Raw genomic sequence first — 14,998 nt, forward strand, 5'->3', positions numbered from 1 at the left:
CCTTATTTACTTTAATTTTTTCAAGTCGCTTATGAACTTCTTCCTCAGTTAACCAATTGTTCATTAATATGGAGGTTGTGGCTTCCTCCTGCGGCACTACTATTGAACTTGATTCTTCTCTGGTAAACACAGAGGCAAAGAATTTGTTTAATACCTCAGCTTTTTCCTTATCTCCAATAATCTGCCTACCCATCTGACACTGAAAGGGTCCTATATTTTCTTTTCTCATTTTTTTGTTATTAAGGCACTTAAAGAACTTTTTAGGGTTGACCTTACTTTCTATTGCAATCCTTTTTTCATTATCCATTTTTGCTAATTTGATTGCCCTTTTGCAATTTTTGTTACATTCCTTATAATCCTGATACGATGTCTCTGTCCCTTCTGACTTAAAGAATCTAAACGCCTTCCTCTTCTTGTCCATTTCCTCCCCTACCTGTTTATTTAGCTACATTGGTTTTGACTTATTTCTTTTATACTTATTACCCAAGGGTATACACTGATAAGTGTGCTTTTCTAACAATGTTTTAAAGACTGCCCATTTATTTTCTACATTTTTCCCTGCAAAAACATCATCCCATTGTATTAGTACTAGATTAGACCTCAGTTTATTAAAATCTGCCTTTCTAAAGTTTAAGGTCTTTGTTGAACCCAAGAAATCTATTTTTTGATAATTTATTTCAAATGAGACTATGTTATGATCACTGTTACCCAAATGTTCCAGGACTTGAATATTTGTTATTACTTCTACATTGTTTGATATGACCAAATCCAGTATTGCCCCTCTCCTGGTTGGTTGCTCAATAATTTGGGTCATATAATTGTCTTTAAGCACCCCCAAAAACCTGTTTCCTTTTGTTGTAACGCTAATCTCATTGCCCCAGTCTATGTCTGGATAATTAAAATCCCCCATTATGCAAACATGACCCAGTTTTGATGCCTTTTCCATTTGCAAAAGTATTTTAGCTTCCTCAATCTCACAGATATTTGGTGGTTTATAGCATATTTCCACAAACATTTTCTTAATACTTTTACCTCCACTGCTAATTTCTATCCACAAAGTCTCTACATTTTCATCATTCCCTTCATAAACATCATCCCTTATAATAGGTTTTAGATCCGGTTTAACATATAAACATACTACACCTCCCCTTCTATTTGGCAAGGTTTTGTTTAAAAAGGAAGGTTTGAAATTCCTTTCAGAATGGAAGTAAAGCGCCCTGATTTCTAAAAACAGTAGGGAGCTTATTCCACAGTCTTGGAACGGTTCTTGAACAAGCTCTCCCACCAGCTTTACTGACCTTAAACCGATGCTCCCTCAGTTGAGGGGCGATGGCAGATCCAAGGACCCAATTGTTATGTCACATTGTGATGGAAGTTGTATGTTACATACATTGCCATGGACAGGCCAGACATTATCACAGTTTCATGCTAAGAATTTTAGGACATTTGGCACGTGATGTAACATGAATAACACGTACATATGTAAAGATGTAAACATGTATATTTAGAAATAAGTAATACATTTGAAATTATCCATGTATATATATTTTTGTGTAAACATAATTAAATTTGCAAACAAAAATATATGTGTGCACTATCAATGTAAAATAAGAAATTATACAAGATGTAAAAATGAATATATGAATACACTGTGTTTTCTCTATGCTTCTTTGACATCAATGTAAAGTAAAATATGATTGCGAACAGAACTTAGCTAGAAGCCATCCCTCAGGAAGAATACCATGGATCCCAGAATGATGTGAAATATAAGAATCATGTGTTGCTCCAGGTCATTTAGCATCAATATTCATTATAGTCTTATTTAATGAGCATATTATCTGCACATTTAAGGATTGGTAAAGCTTTCTCTGTCTAAACAAAAATTCATGATCCCTTGGAGGAATAAGGGCTACTTGGGTATAACCGATGGCAACCATAACATTGGGGAAAGCAGCTATATCGAAGAAACCCTGTTTTATAGTACTTCTAGTTTTGAGATCAGTTGGAAACTTGTTATAAGTTGGTACTATGTTTAACATTTCATTTAGCACTTGGGATAAACATCTACTAAATGTGGGTTGTGAGATTCCAGCTAGTGATGCTAATGTAGTTTGGAATGAACCAGAGGCAAAGAACTGTGTCGCCCCAAAGGCGGACGCCTGATGGGGCTCCACAAGAGCTTCTCCCTTCTGCACGACCAGCATGCTAAGGGTTAACATTTGCTTGTACTCTGTGGAACGTCAACACCACCCACTGGAATGTTAATGAGCCAAGAGGACAAAGAACTTTGAATGCAGCTGTGAATTCAATCGGAACCCCTTCAGTGTACATCTGCGTCGCCCCAAGGGCGGACAGCCTTTGGTGTAGCTAAAGGGTGTGAGCCATTTACTGATGTTTGGTGATGTTGAAACTTCTCTAGTTCAATCTGAAACTCACTAGCACTTTTATCCCCTGTACCCAACTTTCCAACTATCTGCCCATGAAATGTCTGTGAATTGAATTTATAACCTCTGTTCTTTTAATGTAATCCTGTATTGTTATAACTCTGTGTCTAGGACATACTTGAAAACGTGAGGCAACTCCCAATGTATTACTTCCTGGGAAAACATTTTTATAAGTAACAAAAAAAAAAAAAAATGAATAGTTGTAATTAGCTTCACTATACCAGGGACAGCATGTTTTCTTCTTGTAGGTCTAGGTAAGTACAAATATATTATAAGTATCTGTTGTCTAAATATAACATAGGTTTAACTCGATGCACATAGTTTTTTTTTTCAACCTCATCTTAATTGTAACTACGTAATACAACCTGTAAGTAACCCTAACCTTGTCTACTTATACGAAATATGCGCTCGTCTTTCACTCTGTCCGTCTTTTTCATGCAAGATTGGATAAGTCTCAGGAGCTCTAACTACATTGTTGTTGAGCGTGCTGAAACATAGCCCCATTGTAGAACATTTTGCAAAGGCACGTGTGATTTAAATAACATTGTAATTTAAGCAATCACGGTAGTAGTTCTTATTAATAGTGGTTCAATTGGACACGTGTGTGACGGTAGGGGTAGATTTGAATAAAGGTTAAGCCCGCCATTACCCCTACCTGTCAGTAATACATTTGTATTATATATGTGTGTGTGTGTGTGTGTGTGTTGTGTAGCTTGGTTCCAGCACTTCAGGGACCAGGGGTTAATTCTGTATAAGGTTGGAAATGTTGCTAGTTTAGGTTAACCTTTTCCATGTTAAATGGACAAAAAGGGGTGATCGGTGCACAGCTAAAACATGGTATAACAAACAGTGCTATATGATGCAGTGCAACGTGATAAAAACCAATAATTTGACCTTGTGAGGGAAGTCACTAAAGTGGCGTCTGCAGCCTTTCGAGGGGTGACTTGACACCCCTAGAACTGGAGAAAAGACAAAGACAGGGCGCACATAGGGTATTCCCTGAAGAAGTAACTTTGAGTTACGAAACGCGTTGGAAGGTTTGCATGCTCATCTGTCTGACCCATACTGTAGCCAAGTACATTCTTGGTTTGTGCCTCCCTGTCCCCTGCATCACCGCTTGCCGCTTTGGGTGTTACATGCTGCCCTGTGTGCCGTTCGCTGCTGTGGACACTCCTCTATGCTGTACATGAGAGGGGAATCCTGTGACATCATCAGCAGGCGCACCACGAGTTTGAGCGGCGTGCTGTCGGTGCTCTGCAGCTGTGAGACTCACGGAGGCTTCTGTGCCCTACTACGGGACACTTTCATGGGACTATCTACCGGTCCCCAACATCTGGTTACCCTGACTTAAGGATCCACGGAGGTTGCTATCCTGGATGATGATTACTGGTATCCTGCGTCTTACATCTGATCCGGTGAAGAGCTGTGACTCCAGCCCTCCCTCTGTGTGGTAACCCCACTAACCCACTGCTTGTTTTTAATATCATTGATGTACGCAGAACCTTTAACTTTTTAGTAATAATTTATCTTTTTTACTGTGCTTTACTATGTGTGTTGTGCGCCCTGTCTTTATGTCTTTTCCATGTTACTCTTTTAATGTTGCATGTTAACCCACGAATCAGGGGGCTAAGGCATATTGGAAGCACCTGCCAATGTCCATCCCTAAATGTACCCATGCTGTGCCAGGGGGTATAAAAAGTGGGAAGGGAGGCCCCTAGTTAGTTCTATGTCTGAGTTACAATTCCAGTTGTCATGGGTGCCAGTGTCTGTTAGTCCACGATTATAGTGTGTGCGACGGCACGCGCAGCGTGAACAAAATGTCGCAGCTCTATCGGGCCGGCCATAGTGAACGCGAGCAATGAAGAGCGACCACGTAGAAGAGTTTTTGAACCAACAAATAATTACGTTTTTTCACGTCACGGCCACGTGAGCAGTTCAGCCTATGAGGGCGAACCAGCCTGATGAAACGTCCACCACGCCTCTTCATCGCCTCCATCTAGAGTGCACACATCGCTCGGGCGACAGGGGAGGAAGGAATTAGAGTGAGTTCCAGTGCCAGTTCCAGGCTTGAAGTCCAGTTCCAGAAGACACTGCGTGGGAGGACAGGGAAAACCTCCTCATGGAGTTCCCTGCCCCTAGACATACAGGGTTCCTCAGTTACCCCAGTTGGGAGTGTATGTATTATGTATGTGAACAGTTGTGGTCATCATTTACCAATACATTGACTTTTATTAACTCTGTAGTTCTGTGTGACAAGTTGATTCCAGATGTGTTAGTTCTGGTCTCACGTGACAATCTGTTATTATTAAATAAATGTATTTTTTTTAATATATACTCAATTGAAATGTTATTTGAAAGTACTTTACATTGTTTGTATTGTATTTGGCTTTAGCCAACATTCACAAAAACATGTGAACATAGTTACATGACATGACAAGGCTACTGCACGTTTACCTTCTACATGTGTGTTGTGATATGCCATCACAGTTAAACGAAGAAACGACTCCCCTAATGTGCAATAATTAAATACATGCCATAATTTGTATAGGATGTAATGAATCAAACATCAAAATGTCCTAGTAACACACTAATTACTTGGTGAAGATGTCATGTATGAATATACGTATATATATACAGTAGGTACATGTTTATATGACATTTTGCAAAAATGTACGTCTAGATGCAGATGTCACTAACTAAATAGGTACAAAAATGGAACAGATAATGTATTTTGGATTAATAAAATTCCCTACACATGTTTAATGGTGCAAATAAAATACTTTACATGTCAAAACAATAACAAGGTGATACTGAACTTTAGCATGACATATTCACTGAGAATATGCACATATAGTATCTGAACAGGGAAGGGGGAGGAGGGATGCTTCGCTCTAACCATGAATGTAGTATAAAACTTTCTAGGATTGAATAGAGCTGCCACCTGAGGCTCAAAATGCAATTAGCGCTAAGGGATAGGTAGAGAGAGAGAGAGAACAGGAATCCTTTTTTGTTGGTGCACACTCTAAAAAAGTAAGGCAGATGGCCAACAACATCAACTTAGAAGAAAACCATATAGGTGGCTACAGAGGCAGATAATGTCTAGCGTTAAAGCCTAACCAGTAGCAAGATTAAGCTAATAAGGGCTACTACCAAATAGTGAGCCCTGATAATGGAATGATAGCAGGCACTTGGAATTATAGGTGCTGCTGATGACTAGCTTTAAAAACTATTTTAATGACCTATAGAGTAAAACTATTAACATGAACTAAAGAATAAAAACAGCTGCAGTAAGCAGACGTGGTTAAAACAATGTGAGGGCATATGAGTGTATAAGCTGCCAATGGTGTGCATTTAGGCAATCTGAATTAATTTCTTGTAACAACCTAGTAGGTGTAATTGGAAATGATTGCTAATAGTAACGATGAGGGTGTACATGAGTGATCAACTGCAAAAAAAACCCCTATATTCAGCCCACACTGCCTGTATAATTGATTCCAGCAGTGTCCGATTGTGTCAGTGGCTTAATAGGAGGCAGAGTCTGCCCAAAATGATGAATGGCAATAAAGTAATTTGGTCAACAATTAACTTTACGATACTTGTGTCATTGTGAAAGTGGTATTGTCAATCAGCAAAATCCTGTTTTAAACGATCAGAGAGTGTAATACCCTATGCAAAAGTGTCCACTAATATCAGTGGTGAAATGGTTAACCAAAAATTGCACAGGAAGCTAATAGGCAAAAGAGTAACTTGGTCAGAACATTTCCTAATCATAATATTGGAATAGTCAAAAACACTCAATGTTGCTGGTACAGTCTGATTAGTCACCCTGTAAAATATGCCACTCCACCAATGCAGAAATAAATACCCCCTCAGTGAAGTACAGGGAGCCTGATAACATTCCATCTGTTCCTAGAACAAGATCGCTACATCAGGTGTTTCTCAAGGAGTTCCGGGAGAGAATGCTGCCTGAGATCGCCTGCACTCTCACAGATGTGACTTCTCAAAGATGTGAACATCAGTAGTGAAGTGATGTAGTGATCGTGTTATCAGGCTCCCTGTACATCCCTGAGGGGGTATTTATTTCTGCATGGGTTGAGTGGCATATTTTACAGGGTGACCAATCAAACTGTACCAACAATATTGATGTGGTTTTTACTATTCCAATATTATACCAAGTTACTCTTTTGCCTATTAGCTTCCTGGGCGATTTTGGGTTAACCATCTCACCACTGATATCAGTGGTTTTACCCTCTGCTCATATTACTCGACCTCTCTGCAGCCTTTGATACTGTGGACCACCGTCTACTCCTTCACATTCTCCATACTCTAGGTATCCGTAACGGAGCTCTATCCTGGATTTCGTCTTACCTCTCTTATCATCGGAGCTGGATTTCCCTGACTAGGCTTTAGCCTAGAGCGGCAATCTATATGGGGCAGCAATTTTGGGGAAGGCAATTTTTGTGTCTGTGTCTTGAGATAGCCACAGATAGCCACCCCCCCCCGCATTGTCATGACAACACATGCCTCCGTGACGCTGCTAAATTGCAGGAGGGCCGTTCCCGCTGCCAACATGAGCGTTTGGGAGGCAAAAGGATAAATCCACCACTGTTCATCGTATCTTCAGTGTCTCATTTGCTACCACCTCCTCTGTAGATCTCAGTGTAAATGTACGCCAGGGGTGTGTGTCGTGGGACCTCTTCTCTTTTCTCTGTACAAACTCTCTCTAGGTGACCGTATCCCATTTCTTGGATTCAAATATCACCTCTATGCTAATGCAACACAAGTTTACTTTTTAACTTGTGACCTTACACCTGCTGTACAGACCAAAGGCTCTGAGTATCTCTTTGCTATATCATCCTGGATGGCCCTCCGCCAACTTAAACTTAACATGCCAGTGACAGAGCTCGTAATACTTGGTCCCAAGCCATTACTGTTGGCAGCACAATCGTACACCTAATATCAGAAACCCACTACCTAGGTGTCACATTTGACTCCTCCCTTATGTTCTCCTCGCACATTTATAATGTAGCTAAACCTATCATTTTTCCTCTGTGACATTGCAAAGATATAACCTTTCCTTTGTCGCTCTATTGCTAAAACTCTGACACAGGCCCTCATTCTCTCCCATCTCGTCTATTGTAACCTCCTGCTGTCTGGCCTTCCTGCCTCTCACCTGTCTCCCCTACAATCTACCTTAAACGGTGCTGCTAGAATCACTTTACTCTCTCCTAAATCTGACTCTGCGTCTCTCCCGCTGAAATCCCTCTCCCGGCTTCCTATTAAATCCCGTATTACTTTCAAAATTCTCCTCACTTTTAAGGCTATACACCCCGCTGCCTCTCCTTACATCTCAGCCCTAATTTCTCGCTATACACCTGACCGACTCTTGCGTTCTTCAAGGATGTCTTATGTCTATCCCCTTTTGTATCTAAAGCCCTCTCCCACCTTAAACCTTTCTCACTGACTGCCCCACACCTCTGGGATGCCCTTCCACTAAATATCTGACGGACTCCCTCTCTCTCCACCTCTAATACCCCTGTTAAAACACACCTCTTTAACTAGCCACATGGTTAGCTCCGTTAGCCGATACTATATATCTCGGATGCACTGTCCTGGGCCCCTTGCAGATGCATTTACCATAACTCCCTCATTCTGTCCCTGTGAGTTCTCCCTACTTACCGATTAGATTGTAAGCTCTGCGGGGCAGGGATTCCTTTTCCTAAATGTTACTTTTCTATCTGAAGCGCTTATTCACATGATGTGTTATATTATTATGTCACGTGTATCACTGATGTGAAGTGCTATGTACATGGATGGCGCTGTATAAATAAAGATACACAGACATGCATGTGTTTAGAGTTTTTCATTTGTATCACTGATGTGTATCTCTATAGGTGCATATCTCTATATACATATTATATAATGTTTGTTTTTATATGCATATTGTTTGTAAAAGTTGAAAAGTCTGGTAATTATATCTTTCACATGGAAATAAAGCGTTCTCTCTGAAAATGTCGTGACAAAGTGTAGGCCAGGGCTGTCAAACTCACGAGCCACGGGCCGCATGTGGCCCACAAGGTGTCGTCATGTGTGTGTATGGTGGGGGAGGGGGGTATTGTGTGTGTGTGTATGGTGGGGGAGAGGGGTATTGTGTGTGTGTGTATATGGTGGGGGAGGGGGGTATTGTGTGTGTGTATAGTAGGGAGGGGGTATTGTGTGTGTGTGTGTGTGTGTATGGTGGGGGAGGGTGGTATTGTGTGTGTGTGTATGGTGGGGGTGGGGGTATTGTGTGTATGGTGGGGAGGAGGGTATTGTGTGTGTATGGTGGGTGAGGGGGTATTGTGTGTGTGTGTGTGTGTGTGTGTGTGTGTGTGTGTGTGTGTGTGCGGTGGGGGTGGGGGAATTGTGTGTGTGGATGGTGAAGGAGGAAGAGCAAGAGGTTGGGGAGAGAGATAGGAAGAGGTGGGGGAGGGAGTAAGAGTGAGAGAGACAGATTGGTGGTGGGGGAGGGAGAGTAAGACAGTGGGAGAGTGAGCAGGAGAGAAGGAGGAAGAGTGCTAGAGAAAGGGGCGTAGAGTGATAGAGAGCAAAAGGGGGGAGAGTGATCGAGAGAGAAGGGGGACAGGGAGAGAGAGGATGAGAAGAGGGAGAGAAAGAGGGGAAATAGGGAGGGGAGGGGAAATAGGGGGGGGGGGGGGAAAGAGAGACACAGTCTCTCCCCCTCCCCCCCTCCTCAGGGCCACTTACCGGGATTATCTTTCCTTTTCTCTAGAGACTTCTCTGGATGAGAGAGGGAAAGTTAGAGAGGAGGAATAGGGGGGGAGAGATAGGGAATGGAGGTAAAGAGAGAGAGAGAGAGAGGAAGAAAAAAATTTGATTGGTGAGACTGCGGACCCAAAAATAAATATAGGAACTCGCCAACAATTGAAACCATGAAACAAAACAACAAAAAGGACAAAAAAAATCTCCTCCCACGCGTTTCACACCAAACAGTGCTTTCTCAAGGCGTACGAGAGAACGGCTGGGGAGATGGAGAAGGGGGATGGAGAGAGGGAGGGGTGTGAGGATTTGATCTGCAGCCAAGATGGCCGATGGACCAGGATGCTTTCTCCCCAACTAAGATGGCCACCAGACCAGGAAGTCAGTTTATCTCTGACTACGATTGTCTGCATGTGCTCCAGGGATTTAAATAGCAGCCAGTTGCTCCCAGCCTCTGCCCCTGCAAAGTATTGTTATACTGGGTGTGCTCCTTGTTCTGTGTTTTCCCCTGTTCCTCTGATCTTGTTTGTGACCTCTGCCGCCTGCCTCAGCCCCGGACATCAATACCAGAGCATTTCTAGGTCAAGGTCAGTGCATCACTCCCTACATCTGCCGTGCCGGTTCATATCCTAATTTGCGGACAGCAACATTACAAGGGAATGGGGAGAGAAAAGGGATTGAGTGGGGACAAAGAAAGAGTGAGGGTATGGGGGTAGAGGGGATGTTGAGAGAGGGAGAGAGGTTATGGGGGCGGGGGGAAGGGTGAGAGGTGATGGAGAGGGAGCGAGATAACAGCAACGTTTAAATATTTTTAATACGGAAAAATCAAGAAAAAAAAAGTGTACGTGTAGGTTATAGGAACGATTTATTTTGTCCTGGTGCGGCCCGAGTCTTGTACTCAGACGTAAGAATTGGGCTCCCAGCTATCCTGAGTTTGACGGACCTGGTGTAGGCAGTGTTTGACTATTAGGCAATTTAACAAGCTTGGCAAAAATGGAGGTGTGAAAGTAAACTAATCTGATCACTATTTACTTCTTTTTGAAGGCTCTGTACGGGCAAAACTATAAAAAAAAATGCCCCTAAACGTGCCCCTTTTCATGGACAGACATAGCTTTCGGCTGTTAACGTTGTTTCGGTTGTTAACGTGCATTAAAATGATCCATATGCTCCAATGGCTCAGATGTCATAGCTATAGAAATGAATAAATAGTGAGTACGAATCTTTTGGCATATTTAGTCTTTAGTCTTCCCATATGCCCCACTTACTGAAAACTTTAGATCCCATGTAATGTCCAACTAATATCATTGTTTGAAGTGTAATATATCAATGGCGCTTTTCCCCATTGTGTAGTTAATGGATAAAACAATACATTTTACAATTAAATATACACAAATACTAAATCATTTTTCTCTGTCCCATCCCAACTATATTGGCCTCCAACATATGGCGGGGGCAACATGCACCTTTCATGAACGGACTGAAGAGAGCAGTCAAACGGGGGATGAGTACCTGGGAGAGTTTTGTATAATATATATGTGAAAGTCCGTCAGAGCCAGGTGCTTTATCACCTTTTATTAGAGATTTAATAGCAATCAAGATTGTCAGTTGTAATAGGTTGAGCTAAAGATTGTTCATCTTCCTCAGAGATTACTTTGGGGTTATTATCTTTAATATCGGCGCTGATTTTGTCCGGCACTTAATGCGGGGTGAATAACCAAGAGAAAATCTTCCCTCTACAGACAGAGGGAAACAAAATCCCCACTTGTATGCACTCTAACCTAGGGCAGTATTAATTCAAGGTATAAAGTCACGGGGGTAATTGAGAATGACACGCTAATGGTGATTGTCATAATAGTTGTGTCAATTAAAGAGGACTTAGTTTATTGTAACACAATGGTTACACGTCAGTTGAGGAAACATTGATAGTTCTGTCAAGTCCCTGAGTATGAGTGTCTTAGTATCGGTGTAGTGCGTATGTCGCCAAAAGTAATCCGTTGATGTAAAAGATTAGTTTAAAAGAATGGTATATTTATTCATATTAAACATAAAATAAAATGGGGAGTTCATTCTGCTTACATGCAGCAGGTTAAAAATACTATCCTAGTCGCAATCAAAATGTTCATTGGGCCAAGACACTCTGTTAACAATTGTAGCCAGGTGCAGCAGGTTGTTACACAGAACAGTAGGTGAGCTTCAGAACACTATGCAATCAATGCCAATTACAACAAATTGTTATCAACGAGAAGGGAAAAAGGTCCCAACTTAAAAGCACTCCAGCGCTCCTAGATATTATTGATAGAGATTAAAATTGTATAATGTTGTAGACAATTGTGTTGTGTGATCAATTTAAAAAAATAGCTTTTATTGAAAAAAATGTTTTTAAATAAAGGCAATAATGAACTCAAAGTGACAATATATAAACATAAAAAGGTAGCATAGATTGGATATCAGTCCGTAATTAGAGACATATCACAAAAAACATTGTGGAATGCTCAAAACACATAAGTAGCTCTCAGCATAGGAGATTATAAAATCCTTTGGGTATCAAAATATTGACATGATAATAGATCAAATCCCACGTAATCCCATGTAATCGAATCAAGCTGGAAACATCCCACTTGGCACTGTAGTAAGGAGTTCACACAATAAAGTGTCCAGACAATTGTACATCGATATAATATGATATCTTGAATGATATATGAGATATACCTGAAGGACTGACCTGTAGTGCAGCATCCTTGGGCAATGATCCAACGTCCTAGGGTACAGGAGTTCTTCAGTCTTTCATCAAGCGCAAAAACAGGTAAAAAAAAAAAAAAAAAGACACAGCACTACTTCCATGCAGAGTAAAAGAAGAAGATCAAAACGAGAGCGTTCCCATAGTGGAAAAAATATATACTAATTTATTGGATCATGAAAAACACACACAGGCAGGAGGCCCACACCTACGCGTTTCAAGCCTTAGCTCTTTATCAAGGTGGCCTATAAAGTAGCCAGTTGTTTGATACTTTGTATCTATATAGTATGCACACGACTACAGTAGTCCAAAAAAAGATGGTAATTGTTACCAAAGCAAAGGGAGTCCAATATAATAATGTTTGAGGATATACCTTAATGTATAGTACTGTAGGTGTTTTTCTAATCAAAAGTAGAATAGAGAATACTAGGGGTCTAATTCCCCTCCTTAAATAAGGCTCTTTAGTGTAGTTTAATACTATTTGTGTGTAGAATAAATGCAAATCCAGAATCCGGTGCTCAAAGACCACACAAACAAATAATACAGTGATAATAGTCCAGTTCAATCTTTACACATATATGCAGCAGCAGCGGAGTTCATGAGAGTCTATAAATGTATAGCGCAGCGTTGTATCCACACTGTGTGTAATCGTGAAGGTATGCGAGTATATATGCAAGCCAAACCCCACTCACAAAGGAGGGAGACAGTCGTGGGGTGTCCCGCAAGAGCAGAACTACCGACGCTGTCAGTCCACACCAGATATGGAGGGGGTAAGCAGGCAAAACATCTGGCTTAGAACTAAAGCACAATAATGTTAAAGAACTCACTGTTAAACTCCTCACGGTCCTCCGATGCGACGACTCCCGCCAGGCGGCTCCCAGGCTTGAATAGATGAAGGGAAAGATCCAAATAGCCGGTGCACAGCCAAAATAGCAAAGCTAGGACGTGGTGACCAAAAAGTTATTTATTGGTTAAAAACCATAAAGTAGTAGTCCTGGTAATCCTCTCACATGTTGTATCACACTGGAAGTGCCTTATCAAATATAGATAGATAAATAGATAGATAAGATAGAGCACTTCCAGTGTGAAACATGTTAGAGGATTTTTATGTTTTTTACCCAATAAATAATTTTGGTCACCACATGCTAGCTTTGCTATTTTGGCTACGCACCGGCTATTTCTATGTGGACCTTTCCCTAGTTTAATACTATGTTGCCCTATATCCACTGTTACACTATTTCCCGAGCGGTACTGTAAATATAGGGATCACACATGTTGACAGATCCCGTAGCAGGAGATGTAATACTCCCCAATTTCTAAGCAAATTATATATATATATATATATATATATATATATATATATATACACACATATATATATTTATATATATATATATACACACACACACATATATATATATATACATACACATTATATATATATATATATATATATATATATATATATATATATATATATATATATATATATATACACACATACATATATATATATATATACACACACACACACACACACACACACACACACACGCATATATATATTCTTAGACCACTCCTTTGTGGTTTATTATACTAGGTAACCAGATATAGTCACGTCTGCTATTACAATGTGACTCAGGCTGAGTAATTGAAATAAATCCATGTGCATTAGGTTTTCATAACCATGGGTGTATGCACGCTCCATCCGTTCTGCTATGGTCTATGCTTTAAAAACAGAATGTCAAACTGTGCAGGACGCATGTAAGCATCTAGTCGCTAGTTAGAGAGGGTGGTGTATCGGACCAGTTAGAGATCGCTCCCCCTAACTATGTCATCAGAAGTCTGAGCTCGCTTTGACGTACCTCTCCTACAACAAATTGTTACACAGTGTGATGATTAAACTGAGACCACTGTGCTAGTTGGAGATGGCCAATCACAGCAGTTACATACTTAGTCAGAGTGCTTTGATGCTCTCGAAGCAATGCGATTCATCAAAGTATTCCGAGGAGAGCTCAATAATTTGCAATGTAACTACCCAGTTATTAATGAAGGCTGCAGTAAACTCCCTCTGGGACAATTTGGTATGACAAAATATTCAAGATAAGAACACAATAGTACTTAAGAGTCGCTAGCAATTTCCTGAATAGAGCTACAATATGTTCAATATAATCTGAGAATTATTGAGATGTCCTCTGAGTATCTGCCCAGTTACTAATAAAGGCTTTTTATAAATTCCATGTAGGACAATTTCAGTATTTCAAACTGTTCAAAAAAAGAACACAATAATACTCAGTCACGTGAACAAGAGTACTACAATATGCTCAATAAAATTGTAAATAGACGGAAGCTGTACTCAGAAGACGTCTGGATTACATCACACAGCCTAAGAGCATTTCCAAAACGCCACATGAGGCGCCGTCTACTCCGAGTGCCTACTCGGAAGGACATCGCTGACTGTGTGACTGTGATGTCAACTGAGACTCCCGACGCGCGTTTCGCGTGTGAACACTTTTTCAAGGGAGTGTCAGGTATGCTGGTTACGGGGTCCTTTATACCTTCCCGATAGGGAAGTGGGGGAGTAATTATTAACCCCTTGTAGAACGGAGACACGTAAGGGAGATGATAAATACATGAATTTGGTAGAAGTGGCTGCCTTCTTGCTCAGTGCTAACCCTAAATGGGGAGTGTACGAAGTAATGTAAAATTAAACTGATAAACTAAACGACGTGTCACTTTAATTGGGGTGTGAGTGTTTCAGGATATATCACTTCAAGTAATATTCCACACAACATTCCACATTTTCGGATCTTGCGCAGCCTGTCTGCCCGCCCGCGGGGTCCACCTCCGCTCCGGCGCGTGGCTAGTGCACTCATCCAGCCTCCCCTCTGACACGCCCCAGTCTCCGCCCCCTTCCCGGTGATGGACAGGACCGACGTGTGAGTGACTGGCGCTCTGGTCTCTGCCCCCTCACCTCAGTGATGCGCTCGGCTCAGCGCACGCTCGGTCCCGCCTCCGTTCCTGATCAGGCCGCATCATAGGGCACACCTGTGTGCAC

This window comes from Ascaphus truei, chromosome 4 (genome assembly GCF_040206685.1).
Source record: "Ascaphus truei isolate aAscTru1 chromosome 4, aAscTru1.hap1, whole genome shotgun sequence".
Lineage (NCBI taxonomy): Eukaryota > Metazoa > Chordata > Amphibia > Anura > Ascaphidae > Ascaphus > Ascaphus truei.